A 15376-nucleotide genomic window follows, 5' to 3' on the forward strand; every position below is an offset into this window, starting at 1 on the left:
CGGCTTGAGGCTTCGAGCCTCGGCCTCCCGCGTTTCACCCTGCCCGCTCCTAGCACATCTGCCTTTCGCAAACTGCTTCGTATCCCCTTGCTCCGTTTCCCTACACCCGCCGTCGCCCGCATTTTCTTCCCAGTCAGGTCTAATCGCCTCGCCTGACCTTTGACACCCACGGAATCTAGACGTGCTTGGCTTTTCCCTGCGTTTCGCACTCACCCGGACTGAATGGAGCTGCCAGGTCTGGGGCGGTGGCTTTTCTCACTGTCCCAAGCAGCCACCGCCCCTTCCCGCTGCCCAAGGCCCGCTGGCGACCCTCTGCTAGACCCTGCCACCTGACAGGCCCCGGCTCGATTAGGCCTCAAGCTCCGTGGTCTCCGAACATCTTTACTTGTTTATTTCTAAAAGAAGTCTTGAAAACTCTGCATCCTCTCACCCATTTTTAAGATGACACCTAAAACTTTTCGTCCTGTACATAAACAGAGGTAGAGGATATAAATGTTCTTAAAATTTGACATTTGTAGTGGGCAGCATCTGAGATGGCTCCCGGGATCCCCCGTCCTGGTGGTCACATCCTTTTGTATCTCCCTCCCCTTGAGTGTGGCCTGAGCCTCGTGCCTTGATTCCAGCAATAGAATACTAATAGAATAAGACAAACGTGATGTGAGACGATGTTACTTACAGGATTAAGCTAAAAAGACCATGGTTTCTGTTGTTCAGCCTCTTTCTGGGTTGCAGTGAGCTGCCGTGCGAAAGGCCCAAAGTCAAGGAATTGAGAAAGGCCTCAACAGTCAGTTAGAAATCGAGGTCCTCATTTCATAATTATTAGTACATAATTGATCAAAATAATGTAAACATGATGCAAGTTTTGATAAGTAGCTATTAAACATAGTAACAAACTGTTATTTGAAATTCACTTCTTATGAAAGGAAAGGTTTTTTTCCTCATGTATCAGTGGACCAACAGTGCTTATTCATAGAATGGGACTGCATTCAGCATTTTAAATATTTTACAGGTAAGCCTTGAAAACTTTGTTTACATAAATAATGATACTAGTTTTGTCATAACCATGTTACTCAATTCTTTGAACCCCTTCTGAGTTACATGCCAAACATCACATAGCCATCTGCCACCAAATATTTTCAATGGTTTGGCAGCTGACAACTTGACTGGGTCCTCCTTTGGTTTTGGTAATGCAATATTTGGAACCCTCCTGACTTGAAAACAAGATGTCATTAGAATCCCATTAGACACAAGTATTTGGGGGAGATTCTTTGGTTTAGTGCCTAAGAGGTTTTTACGCCCCTGGTGTAAAAAGGCCTGGTGAGAGGTTTTCTTTTGGAAGTGGGAGAAGGGCAAGTGTGAAGAAGAGCTGAGAAAGGAGAAGATACCACCCATACCTGACCCCTTGAAGCTGGCACCTTCCCAGGCAGCTGAGTTCTTGGAAGAGGACACAGAGTGTTGAGGTTCTAGAAATCCATCCCCTTCAAGCTAGGGTCAGTCAACCTTTTCTGTAAAGGACCAGATAGTGAGTATTTTAGACTTTGCCATGTGGCCTCTGTCCCAGCTATTTCACTCTGCTCTTGGAGCACAAAACCTGCTGTAGACAATATGTGAACTAAGGAGTGTGGCTGTGTTCCAGCAAAACTTTATTTATGGACACTTACATTTGAATTCCATCTAATTTTTACATGTCCCCAAACATTATTCCTCTTTTGATATTCCTCCTCCCCATTATTTAAAAATGTAAAATCCATCTCAGCTCCTGGGGTGGTAAAAAGCAGGCCAGATTTGGGCCGCAGTCTCTAGTTTGCTGACTCTTGCCCCAAAGCATCCATGGAGGCATGCCCCTTGAGAATGTGTATACATTCTAGTTTGAACTTTGCCATCCTCGTTTTCAACCCTGGCTACATATGAGAATCACACGAAATGCTTTATTTATTTATTTAAAAATTTAAATTCAAGTCAGGTAACATAGAGTGTATTTTTAATTTCAGGGGTAGAATTTAGTGATTCATCGGATGCATACAACATCAAGTGCCCTCCTTAAGGTCCGTCACCCAGTGACCCCATCCCCCCCTACCTCCCCTCCAGCAACCCTCAGTTTGTTTCCTATGATTAAGAGTCTCTTATGATTTGGCTCCCTATTTTTTCTTTTTTTTTAAGATTTTATTTATTTATTTGACAGAGAGAGACACAGCGAGAGAGAGAGAGAGAGAGAGAGAGAGAGAGAGAGAGAGAGAGAACCCAAGCGGGGCTGGGGGAGTGGGGGAAGGAGTGGGAGAGGGAGAAGCAGGCTTCCCGCAGAGCAGGGAGCCCGATGCGGGGCTCGATCCCAGGACCCTGGGATCATGCTCTGAGCTGAAGGCAGACGCTTAACGACTGAGCCACCCAAGCGCCCCTATTTTTAACTCTTTGAGGAACCTCCACATTGTTTTCCAGAGTGGCTGCACCAGCTCGCATTCCCAGCAACAGTGTAGGAGGGTTCCCCTTTCTCCGCATCCCCGCCAACATCTGTCGTTTCCTGACTTGTTAATTTTAGCCATTCTGACGGGTGTGAGGTGGTATCTCATTGTGGTTTTGATTTGGATTTCTCTGATGATGAGTGATATAGAGCATTTTTTCAAGTGTCTGTTGGCCATTTGTATGTCTTCTTTGGAGAAATGTCTTGTTTATATCTTCTCCACATTTCTTGACTGGAGTTTTAATTTTTTGGGTGTAGAATTTGATAAGCTCTTTATAGATTTTGGATACTAGCCCTTTATCTGATATGTCATTTGCAAATATCTTCTCCCATTCTGTAGGCTGCCTTTTAGTTTTGTTGATTTTCCTTTGCTGTGCAGTTTTTTTATCTTGATGAAGTCCCAATAGTTCATTTTTGCTTTTGTTTCCCTTGCTACCTGAGGAACTTTCAAAACTATCAATGCCCAGCCCCACCCTCCCCACACTGATTTAGTTGGTCTGGGGTGGAGTCCAGGCATAGCTTTTTTTTTTTTTAAGAGTTTCCCAGGCAATTCTAATGTTGCAGCCTGACTTGGGTCCCTATTCTGATTGCCATAGGCTCTAACACAGCTCTCAGGCCATATGATGCTGCGCTGTGCTATGGTTACTGCATTTCATCCAGGGGAAAGCATCACCAGCTTAAGATGAAGTGCAATTTGAAAGATTATAAAGTGTAGGGGCACCTGGCTGGCTCAGTCAGAGTAGCGTGTGACTCTTGATCTTGGGGAATAGAGATTATTTAAATAAATAAATATTAAAAAATAAAAGATTATAAAATGTAAAAATGTGGGTGTCTTCAATTGAATAGAATCTTGCCTACCAAGACCAATCCGTCCTTACAGCAAGGGTCCTGGCTTCCTCACCACTGTGTTCCTCTCACCCTTGAGTGCATTGCTGGGTGTGATGTGTTAAATAAATACTTGTTGAGTGCACCATTGGGTTGCTTTGTTTGTTTGTTATTTGTTCTCTGGGCTCTTACTTTTTTCTCTTCCCTTCTCTGCCCAGAGAGAGCCTCATTCTGAGGAAATAGGAGATGCTCAGTAAGCATTTGTGGATTCATTGATTAAGAAAGGAGTGGTAGACTGATATCAGGAATTGGAGTCAGGCAGGAACTGGAGAACTTGATCGTGTCTTTGGCTATGGAAAAAAAGAAGAGACCACCGCCCCCCCCCCCCACCCCCCGCCCCGGACTGGCTAAAAGAGAACTTTTTATTACTTTTATGTACAGAAAATTCAACAGTATCCACTCAGCCCAGTTGGGTGGCCAGTTCTTTAGCCTTTGCCTTTTCCAGCTTAGCGTTGCAAGCCACCAACTTCAGACCTAGGACAATTGCTTCCCCAGTGACATCAGATCTCATCATATCTGACATTGTAATTATGGTCCTGATGGCTTCCACCAGCTTAGCCAGAGCTCCTTTGTCTTCTGAGTTCACCTGTGTGAAGGTGACAGTGGTGCAGGTCTTCCTGTGGACCAGACGCCCCAGCCTGGCCTTCCCCTTGATAATGCAGTAGGGAACCCCATCTTACGTATGACACAGGGCAGACGGGAAGACAACCAGCTTAGTGGGATCCATAGCATGTGCAATCACTGCCATCTGAGCCTTCTTGTTTTCCACCAAGGTGGTGACAGTGTTGACCCCAGCTTGAAAGACAGGTGGCCTCTTAGGGGGACATCCCCTTTGCCAGCAGCTTTCTTCTCAGCCCAGGCCAACGATCTCTGCCTCTTCTCTTGCTCTGTCTCTCCTCTGTGTTTGGGCCAGCTTAAGCCATTGAGTAGCTGTGTGGCAGTCCAAGGCCTGGGTGAGCTGGTTAATCCCGGGAAGCACTTTTAGACATTTATAGAGAATAGCTGTTTGCCGTTGCAGCTGGATATAGCAGGGACATTTGACAAAGCGGGTGAGGTCCCTTTTGGGCTCGATGTCCTGTCTGATGCCAGTATTCTTGGGCCTTTTCTCAAACAGGACACTGACCACCTTCTTGGCTTCCTGCTTCTTCACGACAGGGGCCCCCTTCTTCCCCTCTCCTTCTTTCCTTTTGGCATCCTGGATGGCTGGAGGATAGAGAGAACACCACTGCTTCTATTCCTGGATGATGGGAGAGGGGACAGAGTGGTTTTTGCCATGAGGAAGATGAGAGAGAGTCAGAAGTTAGGGAAATAATCTCTGATTGACTGGTATTTGTATCTCTATTATCTCCCTGTATTTTCTGCTAGTGTATAAGCTCAATGAAGGAAGGTCTGGGAGTCATTTTCCACCTGTGTCTAGAAAGCACCTATCTCAGAGCAGACGATCAATAAATATGTCTTGAATAAACTATTGAATAATTGTGTTCACTGAGGTTTACTGAAGCCTGAGAGAGGTTTTTGTGTGTAGAAACATTATTTATAATATTGGTGTTTTAAAGATTTTTTTAAAAAGATTTTATTTATTTATTTGACAAAGAGAGACAAAGCAAGAGAGGGAACACAAGCAGGGAGAGTAGGAGAGGGAGAAGCAAGCTTCCGGCTGAGCAGGGAGCCCAACTCCTGAGCTGAAGGCAGATGCTTAACGACTGAGCCACCCAGGCACCCTATAATATTGGTGTTTTAATTATTACTCACTTACACTGAGTTATGAAATTTAAGTCCCAGTTTTTCCTCAAGCTTTTAAATTAAACTTACAAATCTTGCTAGTACATTTATTAACTAGTAATATTCAATAAGAACAATCACTTTTACTTGTTCTTTGATTCACGTGCAGTTAACTCATAAACTTAAGATTAAATTGTCTTTAAACACTTAACACTACTCAAAACTTGATTAATTACATTTTTCTTAGACATTTCAAGCTATATCACAAATTTTATGTGTCTGCTTCTCTCAAACATTTCTAATGCTAACCAAGTAGACTTAAAAATTTAACAAAGCATTTCTAAGCATTTAAGCAACACTTGCAAATCTAATTGTTAGCAAAATCTAGGAGGTTATTGCAGTAATTGTTCATATCCTGATTTCTTCATACCTTCTTGAGTAATCCTCTCTCACACTTACTCAGAGCATGGTCATTGGAATTGCTTTGACCAACGGGACAATAGCATATGTAACACACTGCGGTTTGCTCTCTCTTACTGTATTTGGAATCTTAGACTCCCACGTAAGGAAGCCTGGGCTAATCTAATGGAGGATGAGAGACCATTCCAACCACCTGACCTTGACCATTCAGCCTGACCATCAGCACCAGCTGGAACCAGACCAGACCAGAAGAGCTGTTCAATTGACCCACAGAATGAAGAGAAATAATAAGAGAGAATTTAAGTCACTAAGTTTGGGTGTTTCTTAATGCAGCAAAAGCAAACTGATGTTTAAACTGAAATCCTTCTTATTCGTAATAGGCCTTTTCAGGCCAGAGTTTTTCCCCTGAAACCTGGACTGTCCATCCACTCTATGACAGAATCTGTTCTGTGCTTCTGTGCTCCTGATTTGAGTTGATGAGGTAATGAACCCTGCATCCAGATTGTAACTACTCTACTGCTTGATTGGATTCCACACCCTTCTAATATTTCTCTTTTAACAACTCTCATTTTAAAGTCATTTGTAGATATCTCCCCAATGATCAGTGGGGTCAGTTACCCTTCTAAATGTAAAGTTTGATCTTTTTTATTTATTTTATTTTATTAACTTAAAAAAATTTAAGTTTTCTCTACACCCAATGTGGGGCTCGAACTCACAACTCTGAGGTCAAGAGTTTTGTGCTCCATCGACTGAGCCAGCCAGGAGCCCCAAGTTTGATCTTTTTAAACAAATAAATGCATTTAATAATTTCTTGACATAATAACAAATGCCAGTGCAATACAATTAATATTAATAGCAAGGTGATAAGAAAGAGGTAACCCAATCATCATTAATGTACTTTACATAATATCCTTTTCATGAGTTGAAATTTTCTCCTAGGGCACTTTATGTTTTTCCCCTTCTGGAATACCATTATAGGCTCATGATTTTTCTCAGATCTGTTCCTGTGAAATATGATTATTTCCTTTTTATTCAAACTGTAATATCTCAGCCAGGGAAAGATCCTTTAAGCTTGCTCTTGTCTCCTCAGTGCCACCCCAAATGGTCTGAAGCATCTTATTGCCTGGGAATAAGGTATTTTAGGCAACCAAGATGGAATTAGCTACTTTTCACCAAGCTTTGGTTATTTCAGGGGTGTATTAGAGACCTCATTCAGGGCTCTAAGGGTGCATTCAAATTGTTCCATATAAATCTGAAATGGGTGATTTTGCTGTGGACCATTTTCATGCTAGAAAAGTCATACAGTTGTCCCCCCTTATCTGCAGTTTTGCTTTCCATGGTTTCAGTTACCCATGGTCAACTGTGGTTTGGATACAGATAATCCTTCTTCTGAAGTATGGTCAGAAGGTCAATAGTAACATGACATTTTTTTTTTAAAGATGTTATTTATTTGAGACAGAGAGCTTGAGTGCATGAGCAGGAGGAGGGAGGGCAGAGGGAGAGGGAGAAGCAGACTCCGCACTAAGAAGGGAGCACGATGCGTGACCTGGGACTCCATCCCAGGATCATGACCTGAGCTGAAGGCAGATGCTTAACTGACTGAGCCACCAGGTGCCCCAATAGTAGCCTGACATTTTATCTTGATGCCTATGTCATTTCTCTCACTTCATCTCATCAACTAGGCATTTTACCATCTCACATCATCACAAGAAGAAGAAGGGTGAGTACAATAAATATTTTGAGAGAGACTACATTTGCAAAACTTTTATTATAGCATATTGTTGTAATTGTTCTATTTTAATTAGCTATTGTTGTTAATCTCCTACTGTAACTAATTTATAAATTAAAATTGATCATAAGTATGTATGTATAGGAAAAAATAGTATACATAGAGTTTGGTACTATCCGTGGTTTCAGGAATCCTTTGGGGATCTTGGAATATATCCCTGTGGATAAGGGCAGGGGGGACTATTATACTTTTAAAAGTAGGAGTTCATAATGATGCTTTCAATATAATTTCCACTTTATCCAATCCTTAATTGTTCTGACATAAAAATATTTTATTTACAACGTATCTTTTTAAATTCAATACAGCATTTCCAACAGAATTTAGCAGAAGTAAGGGCTCTAAGTTGCTGAGCATAATGGTCACATTTTATGACTCAGATTGAAAGATATTACTTAAGTGGAGAGTTCCATCAAATTCTATTAGTGATTAGCTTTGTTTTCTGGGAGGCAGAAACAGATGTATTGGGCTTTCTTGCCTTTACCAGTTATCTTCCAGGCACAGGAATTTCCCAGAATCCCAATCACCAGAATGTACCTGCAGGATGTCAGCACCATTCTTCTTAGAAACATGTTCTTAGCAAGGATGGAAATTGCTGCTTTTCCATTTCTATTTCTTTCTCTCTCTTTTTTTTTAAAGATTTTATTTATTTATTTGACAGAGAGAGACACAGCGAGTGGGAACACAAGCAAGAGGAGTGTGAGAGGGAGAAGCAGGCTTCCACTGAGCAGGAAGCCCAATGCAGGTCTTGATCCCAGGACCCTGGGATCATGACCTGAGCCAAAGGCAGATGCTTAACGGCTGAGCCACCCAGGCGCCCCTCCATTTCTATTTCTTTTTTTTTTTTTAAGGATTTTATTTATTTATTTGACACACAGAGAGAGATAGTGGGAGCAGGAACACAAGCAGGGGGAGCGAGAGAGGGAGAAGCAGGCTTCCCGCGGAGCAGGAAGCCCAACGTGGGGCTCGATCCCAGGATCCTGGAATCATGACCTGAGCCGAAGGCAGATGCTTAACGACTGAGCCACCCAGGTGCCTCCCTCCCTTTCTATTTCTAAGAGGGATTCAAATTACAGCAAGAAAGAGCTATTGCAAAAAAAAAAAAATTTTTTTTTAAGGCACCCAGTCCAGGGATTGTTAAGTTGAAGTCCATGGATAGGTTCTAGGAAGTTTATAAACACTCAGAAATAATTTGTAAAATGTTTATGTGTTTATGTCTCTTTCCCTGGAAAGAGAATTCATAAATTTCACCAGATTCTTTAAAAAGAATTTTTTTAAAGATGTTATTTATTTATTTGACAGAGAGAGACACAGCGAGAGAGGGAACACAAGCAGGGGGAGTGGGAGAGGGAGAAGCAGGCTTCCCATTGAGCAGGGAGCCCAATGCGGGGCTGGATCGCAGGACTCTAGGATCATGACCTGAGCCAAAGGCAGACATTTAATGACTGAGCCACCCAGGCGCCCTTAAATTTCATCAGATTCTTAAAGGAGTTTTAGTATTAACAAAACAAAAATAAAACCATCACCAGCACCACAACTAAACCACAACACTGATTTAGCTAATCTTTTCCCTTAGTGGTAAGTAAACTGATCAAGTAAATCACTTGCCTGAAATCATAGTTTGTGGCAGAACCTAGGACAGAGGGAGCCAGGTGGTAAGCTTCATAAAGAAGTTAGAAGTTCTGAACTCCTCGATGAGTGCTCTTTCTCTTACATGAAGTCAGAGCAGGGAATCATTACATCCCAGAACAATTGTTAAATTTATATTTTAAAAAGGGAACATTGAAATTTGAAGAAAGAGAGGGAAGGGATATAAATGATGGAACAGAAGTAATATTGGGAGAAATTGCACAAGATGACTCAAAAGAATCCTAAGCTTAGAAGTGATTCTCATTTACGAGAGACAGAGAGAAAGATGTGATGAGAGGTATAGAATTTTGCGTAAGTGCTTGTCAATAACATCGGTAGAGAATAGTGGTCATTGTAAAGGAAGTAAAATATAAAAACACTTGCAGAATATTTCTCAGTCCAAATCCCAGTAAGCTTCTTCCTAGGAATTGACAGGCTGATTCTAAAATTTACATGGAAACTCCAAGGACCAAGAATATCCAAAGCAATCTTGGGAAAGAATAAACTTGGGGACTTATACTATTGGACTCAAGACGTTTTCCAAAGCTACAGTAATCAAAACCTTTGGTTGGTACTGGCATAAGGACTAAGAGATAAGTCAATGGGACACATAGAGATTCCAGAAACCATGCACACTTATATAGCCATTTGATTTTTGACAAGGTGCCAAAGCAATTCAATGGGAAAAGGAAAGTCTTTTTTTTTTTAAGATTTTATTTATTTGACAGAAAGAGACACAGCAAGAGAGGGAACACAAGCAAGGAGAGTGGGAGAGGGAGAGGGAGAAGTAGGCTTCCCGCCAAGCAGGGAACCTGATGCGGGCCTCGATCCCAGGACCCTGGGATCATGACCTGAGCCAAAGGCAGACACTTAACCATCTGAGCCACACAGGTGCCCCAAAAGGAAAGTCTTTTAAAGAAATAAGGTACTGAAACAACAGGGGATCTCTATAGAAAAAGCGTACCCCTACCCCTACCTCACACCATACACAAAAATTAATTCAAGAGGGATCGTAGATCTAAACATAAAAGCAAAAACTGTAATGTCTCTAGAAAAAAACAGAGGAGAATGTCTTTGTGACTTGGGAATAGATAAAGGTTTCTTAGGATGCAGAAAGTAATAACCACAAAAAATATATGATAAATGAAATGTCATGAAAATTAAAAACTTCTGTTCATTAAACACACTGTTAAGGAAATGAGAAGGCAAGACACGAACAGGGAAAGATATTTTGCAAGACATACATCTGACAAAGAATTGATATTCTGAACATATAAAGAATTTCTTAATAGTAAAAAGAACTCAATTTTTAAAAATAGGCAAAACATTTCAATACACTTCACAAATTAATGTATATATGAATAGCCAATAAGTACATGAAAAGGTGCTTACCATCATTATTCATTAGGGAAATACAAATTAAAACCACAATGAAAAACCACTATATACATACCAGAATGGCTAAAGTTGAGAATACTGATAATATCAAATATTGGCAAAGATTTGGAACAGACAGAACTTTCATACATTGTTGGTGGGAATGTAAAAGTATATGGCTACTTTGGAAAAATTTTCTTAGGAAACTAAACATACAACAATTTTTTGCCCAGCTATTCCATTCTTAGGTGTTTTTCCAAGAGAAATAAAAAATATATGTCCCATAAAGACTTGTATAAAAATGTTCATAGAAGTTTTATTTATAATGGTCCCAAACTAGAAACAGTCCAGGTATACATCAATAGGAGAATGGATAAACAGTGGAGTATTTATAGAATGGTACAAACTATTGTTGGACACAATAGCATGAATGAATCTCAAAAATGCTATGTTGGTGAAGGAAGCCTGTACAAAAGAGTGCATACTTTATAATTCTAATTTACAAAGTTGGATAGGTGAATAGCAGGTAAAACTAATTATGGTGGCTAAAAAAAAAAAAAAATCAGACCAATGTTTGCACCATGGGGGTAGAGAACCAGGACTGACTGGGAAGGGGTGCGAGTAGAATTGCTACATGAACTACAGGATACCCAGTTATATTTGAATGTCAGATAAACAATGAATACTTTTTTTAGGATAAGTATTTCCCATGTAGTAGCTGGGACATACTTACACTAAAAAATTATCCATTCTTTATCCGAAATTCAAATTTGACTAAGCACACTATTATTTTTTCTTCTAAATCCGGCAACCCTAGGTATGAGGGAAATTCTAGAGTGATGGTAATGTTCTATATCTTATTGGGGTTTAGGTTACACAGGTATATATGCCAAAACTCATCTAATGGCACATTCCAAATCTGTATATTTAACTGTAAACTTTTTCTAAAAACACTATGAACAAATGCTGAACTCTAGTTAATCTGTGCATGCTGAAATGCTAAGTGTATTGATGTCTGCAACTTACTTTGAGATGCATAAGATGGATTGACAGATGGATAGAAGAATGGGTAAAAGGACAGATATGTGATAAAGCAAATATCATAGAATGTTATTTGTAGAACCTAGGTGATGTACGGTTTTTCAACTTTTCTGTATGTTTGAAATTTTTCATAATAAAACATTGTGAAAAATTCAAGGGGAAAAATTCACTATAGTGTGATACTACTTTTGTGAAATGTGTATAAAAAACCCCAAACCTTGAAGAATCCCATTAGATAGCAAAGGGATACATGATATTTTTTTAAATCAGGCAGCTGGAAGTTGTCTAAGAAGTTACTTTTAAAAGGTGAAGCACTGGGGCGCCTGGGTGGCTCAGTCATTAAGCGTCTGCCTTCCGCTCAGGTCATGATCTCAGGGTCCTGGGATCAAGTCCCGCATCCGGCTCCTTCCTCCAAGAGGAGCCTGCTTCTCCCTCTCCCCCTGTTCTCCCTCTCCCCCTGTTCCCCTCTCCCTGCCTTTTGCGCTCAATCTCTTTCTCTCTCTCTCTCTCTCAAATGAATAAATCTTAAAAAAATAAAATGTGAGGCATTGATTTACAAGGAAAACGCATGGTCTTAAGGTGTTCCATTACTGTAAGACTCTAAGAAAAGCCTCACCTTGTTTCCATGGAGCTTAGGGAGGATTGCCTCTGAAGTAGACCACACTGTTTTGCCATAATTCAGAATCTCTGACTATCACTGGAATCTGTAACCCATCTCAGCACCCAGCTTTGGACTGAGTAGTCCCAGGCAAACAAAAATGGTGATTCTCATCTCTTTAATGTGATCAAGTATAGATACACTGCTCTGAAGGTGTAGAAATAAGCAGAGATTTAAAAAAAAAGTACAGCGGGGCGCCTGGGTGGCTCAGTCGTTAAGCGTCTGCCTTCGGCTCGGGTCATGGTCCCAGGGTCCTGGGATCGAGCCCCACATCGGGCTCCTGGCTCAGCGAGGAGCCTGCTTCTCCCTCTCCCTCTGCCTCTCCCCCTGCTCATGCTTTCTCTTCTCTCTCTCTCTCTATCTCTGTGTCTCAAATGAATAAATAAAATCCTTAAAAAAAATTAAAAAAAAAATAAAAAAAAGTACAGCAAGTTCATGATATTATTACTTTGTGTTAGGTTTAAAAATATTCTGGTAATCATTGTAGTAATTTGTACGTATTGTTTCTTTTTTCTGAAGGAATTTGAAATATGTAGGAGAATGTCATGTTAGAGAGTCTGACATAATATACTTGTGATAGTACTTGAAAACATTTAAGAGAATTTGGTATCAAACTTGTGAGTTATTTTGAAATATATAAAAAGTTGAATGAAAATAGATTTGGATAATTTGAAATGTGTTTAAGAATCTGCTTGCTTTTGGGGGCGCCTGGGTGGCTCAGTTGGTTAAGCATCTGCCTCTTGGTTTTGGCTCAGGTCATGATCTCAGGGTTGTAAGATTGAGCCCCAGGTCAGGCTCTGTACTCAGCAGGGAGTCTGCTTGAGATTCTCTCTCTCCCTCTCCCTCTGCCCCTCCTCCTTGCTTGAAATCTCTCTTAAATAAATAAATCTTTAAAAAAAGAATCTGATTACTTTTGTAATATATTCAGATTTTAGACAATTTGACTTATGGAATCTTTAAGACTTACCAAGGTCTAGGAAAGGAATTTAAGTGCTTTGGATAGTTCTGTTGGAAAGAAATATAAGTCTGTATTTTTAGGAGTTTGATGAGCATGGGTACTGCTTTCATGGCTGGAGTTCGAAATGCCTAGAAAACCCAGGTAACCAAGCTTGTGAACATATTTTCATAAGACATAGATGTTACCTACCTTTTGAAGAATTCTGTCCTTAGCTGCCGGAGTCAAATTTTAAGAAAATATGCCATTACACAATCGAAGTGATTTCCAGAGCGGGGAATGGGGAAAGATCCCATCTCTTTGTTGGAATCTGAAAGATTTTATGATGAAATGGCTTTTGAAAAGGGCTTTGAGAAGTAAGAGAGTGGGCAGGAGAAAAGGGCATTTTAGAACAGGAAACACTGGAAGGAAAGGCATAGAGCTTTTCCAGGGAATGCAAGTAGTCAAATGTGACTGGATCATCTAGGTGTTATAGCAGGAGAGTCAGGCTGCTTCAGTTATTGGGTGCAAGAAGCCACTGGGGTGTGCTGTGCAGGGAGCGCCTCTGTCAGAACTTTGCCTCAGCCGACTCGTCTGGCAGTGCCATAGAAGGTGGACTAGAGCAGTGGGGCCTGAGTGCTAGAAGACCTGCTCAGTCCTTCGTCTGTTTCTTTGGTCACCCACCATCCATCCATGCACCCATGCATGCATGCAACCATCCATCCACCATCCATCCAATCTTTCATTTAGTTGAGATTTCTTGATCACTCACGCTGTGCCAGGCTCTGTGTTCTGGGAACCCACAGATGAAGGGATGTGGTCTCTGCCCTCTAGGAACTCCCTGGTATGTAGGGAAGACAGACAATGACTAGATGGCAAGGAGGGTGGTGCATGCTTTAGCAGACCTGTGCTCAGAAGGCTGCAGGCTACCTGTCCATGCAGGCGTGGATGACTCGCTGTTCAGAGAGATGAGGCAAAGTGCCCCAGAGAAGGTGGCTCCGTGTTTATGTCACCTCAGTCCCCCTACGAGGTACTGAACTATCTAGCGTGGTGGCAGGGAACAAGGAAAGGAAAAGATGAAATAGATCACTCTGTTCTGCATTTTATTACAAAATTTCAAACATGAGAAAAAGTTGAAAGCATAGTACAACTAAGCCTGTATACACACCACCTCAGTTCAATACTTGTTAATGCTTTGTCATACTGGCTTTACCTGTATCTGTGAATGTGGCTGTGTGCTTTTCAGAGACATTTGGAAGTTGTAGACATCATGATACTTGGCCCCCAAATATTTCAGCAAGCACCTCTTCAGAGTGAGGACATCTCACTGCATCAACAGAATGCCTTTATTACACCTAAGAAAATGAACACTAACTCCTTAATATTCAGAGCATAGTCGAATTTCTCCAGTTGTGCCCTTAAATGCTTTTACTGTGGCTTTTTTAAAACCACGGTTCATTCAAGTTTCACATATTGCATGTGGCTGATTGCCTCTTTACATCTAGAACAGTTCCCTTGCCTTTTAAAAAATGACATTGAATATTCCACATTTTTATATTTGACAACTTCCTTGTAGTGTCTCTTAATATGATTTTTGTTTATTTACTTATTTTTTATTTTTTATTTTTTTAAAAGATTTTATTTATTTGAGAGAGAGAATGAGATAGAGAGAGAGAGAGCATGAGAGGGGGGAGGGTCAGAGGGAGAAGCAGACTCCCTGCTGAGCAGGGAGCCCGATGCGGGACTCGATCCCGGGACTCCAGGATCATGACCTGAGCCGAAGGCAGTCGCTCAACCAACTGAGCCATCCAGGCGTCCTATTTACTTATTTTTTAAAGTTTTTATTTATTTATTTGAAAGAGAGACAGAGAGAACACAAGCAGGGGGGAGGGGCAGAGGGAGAGGGAGAAAGAGACTCTCTGCTGAGCGGCGAGCCTGACGTGGGACTGGATCCCAGGACCCTGGGACCATGACCCAAGCCAAAGGCAGACGCTTAACCGACTGAGCCACCCAGGTGCCCTGCATGATTTTTTCTATTCCCTATAATTCCTGTAAACTGGAAGTGAGGTCGAAAGGCTTGATTTGATTCAGGTTAAATCTTTTTGGCCAGAATATCCCCTAGGCAATGCTGTGTATTTCATGACGTCACATCGTGAGACCCTAAAAGGTCAGGTTGTTCCCACTATTACTTTTTATTTATTTTTTAATAGCTTTATTAAGGTATTCACAGACCATACCTATTCAGTTCATGTTGCTCCCTTGTCCCAGGGCTGCATAACTATTCCTATTACCAATGCTAAGTTTGGCTACCTGGTTGAAGCGGTGATTGCCAGAGAAGAGAGACATTTTAATTTACAAAGATTTCTTGGGCTCGGAGTCAAGCTCCGCATGGGGCACTAGACTCAGAAAGGCCACAGGACTGAGAGTTCAAGGGATTCCCCGTGACCTTGGAGAATGCAGCCCCAG

The 15376-nt window shown here is 41.2% G+C and overlaps 1 protein-coding gene across 1 annotated transcript in view; it reads left to right on the forward strand.

The window, feature by feature from the left end:
• Positions 1-15376, forward strand: part of LOC114222525 (uncharacterized) — a 31629-nt gene that overhangs the window by 1842 nt on the left and 14411 nt on the right. The window lies entirely within an intron of this gene.

Source organism: Eumetopias jubatus, unplaced genomic scaffold (genome assembly GCF_037043125.1).
Source record: "Eumetopias jubatus isolate StellerSeaLion01/CBP00866 unplaced genomic scaffold, mEumJub1_p1.0 scaffold_8, whole genome shotgun sequence".
Taxonomy (NCBI): Eukaryota; Metazoa; Chordata; class Mammalia; order Carnivora; family Otariidae; genus Eumetopias; species Eumetopias jubatus.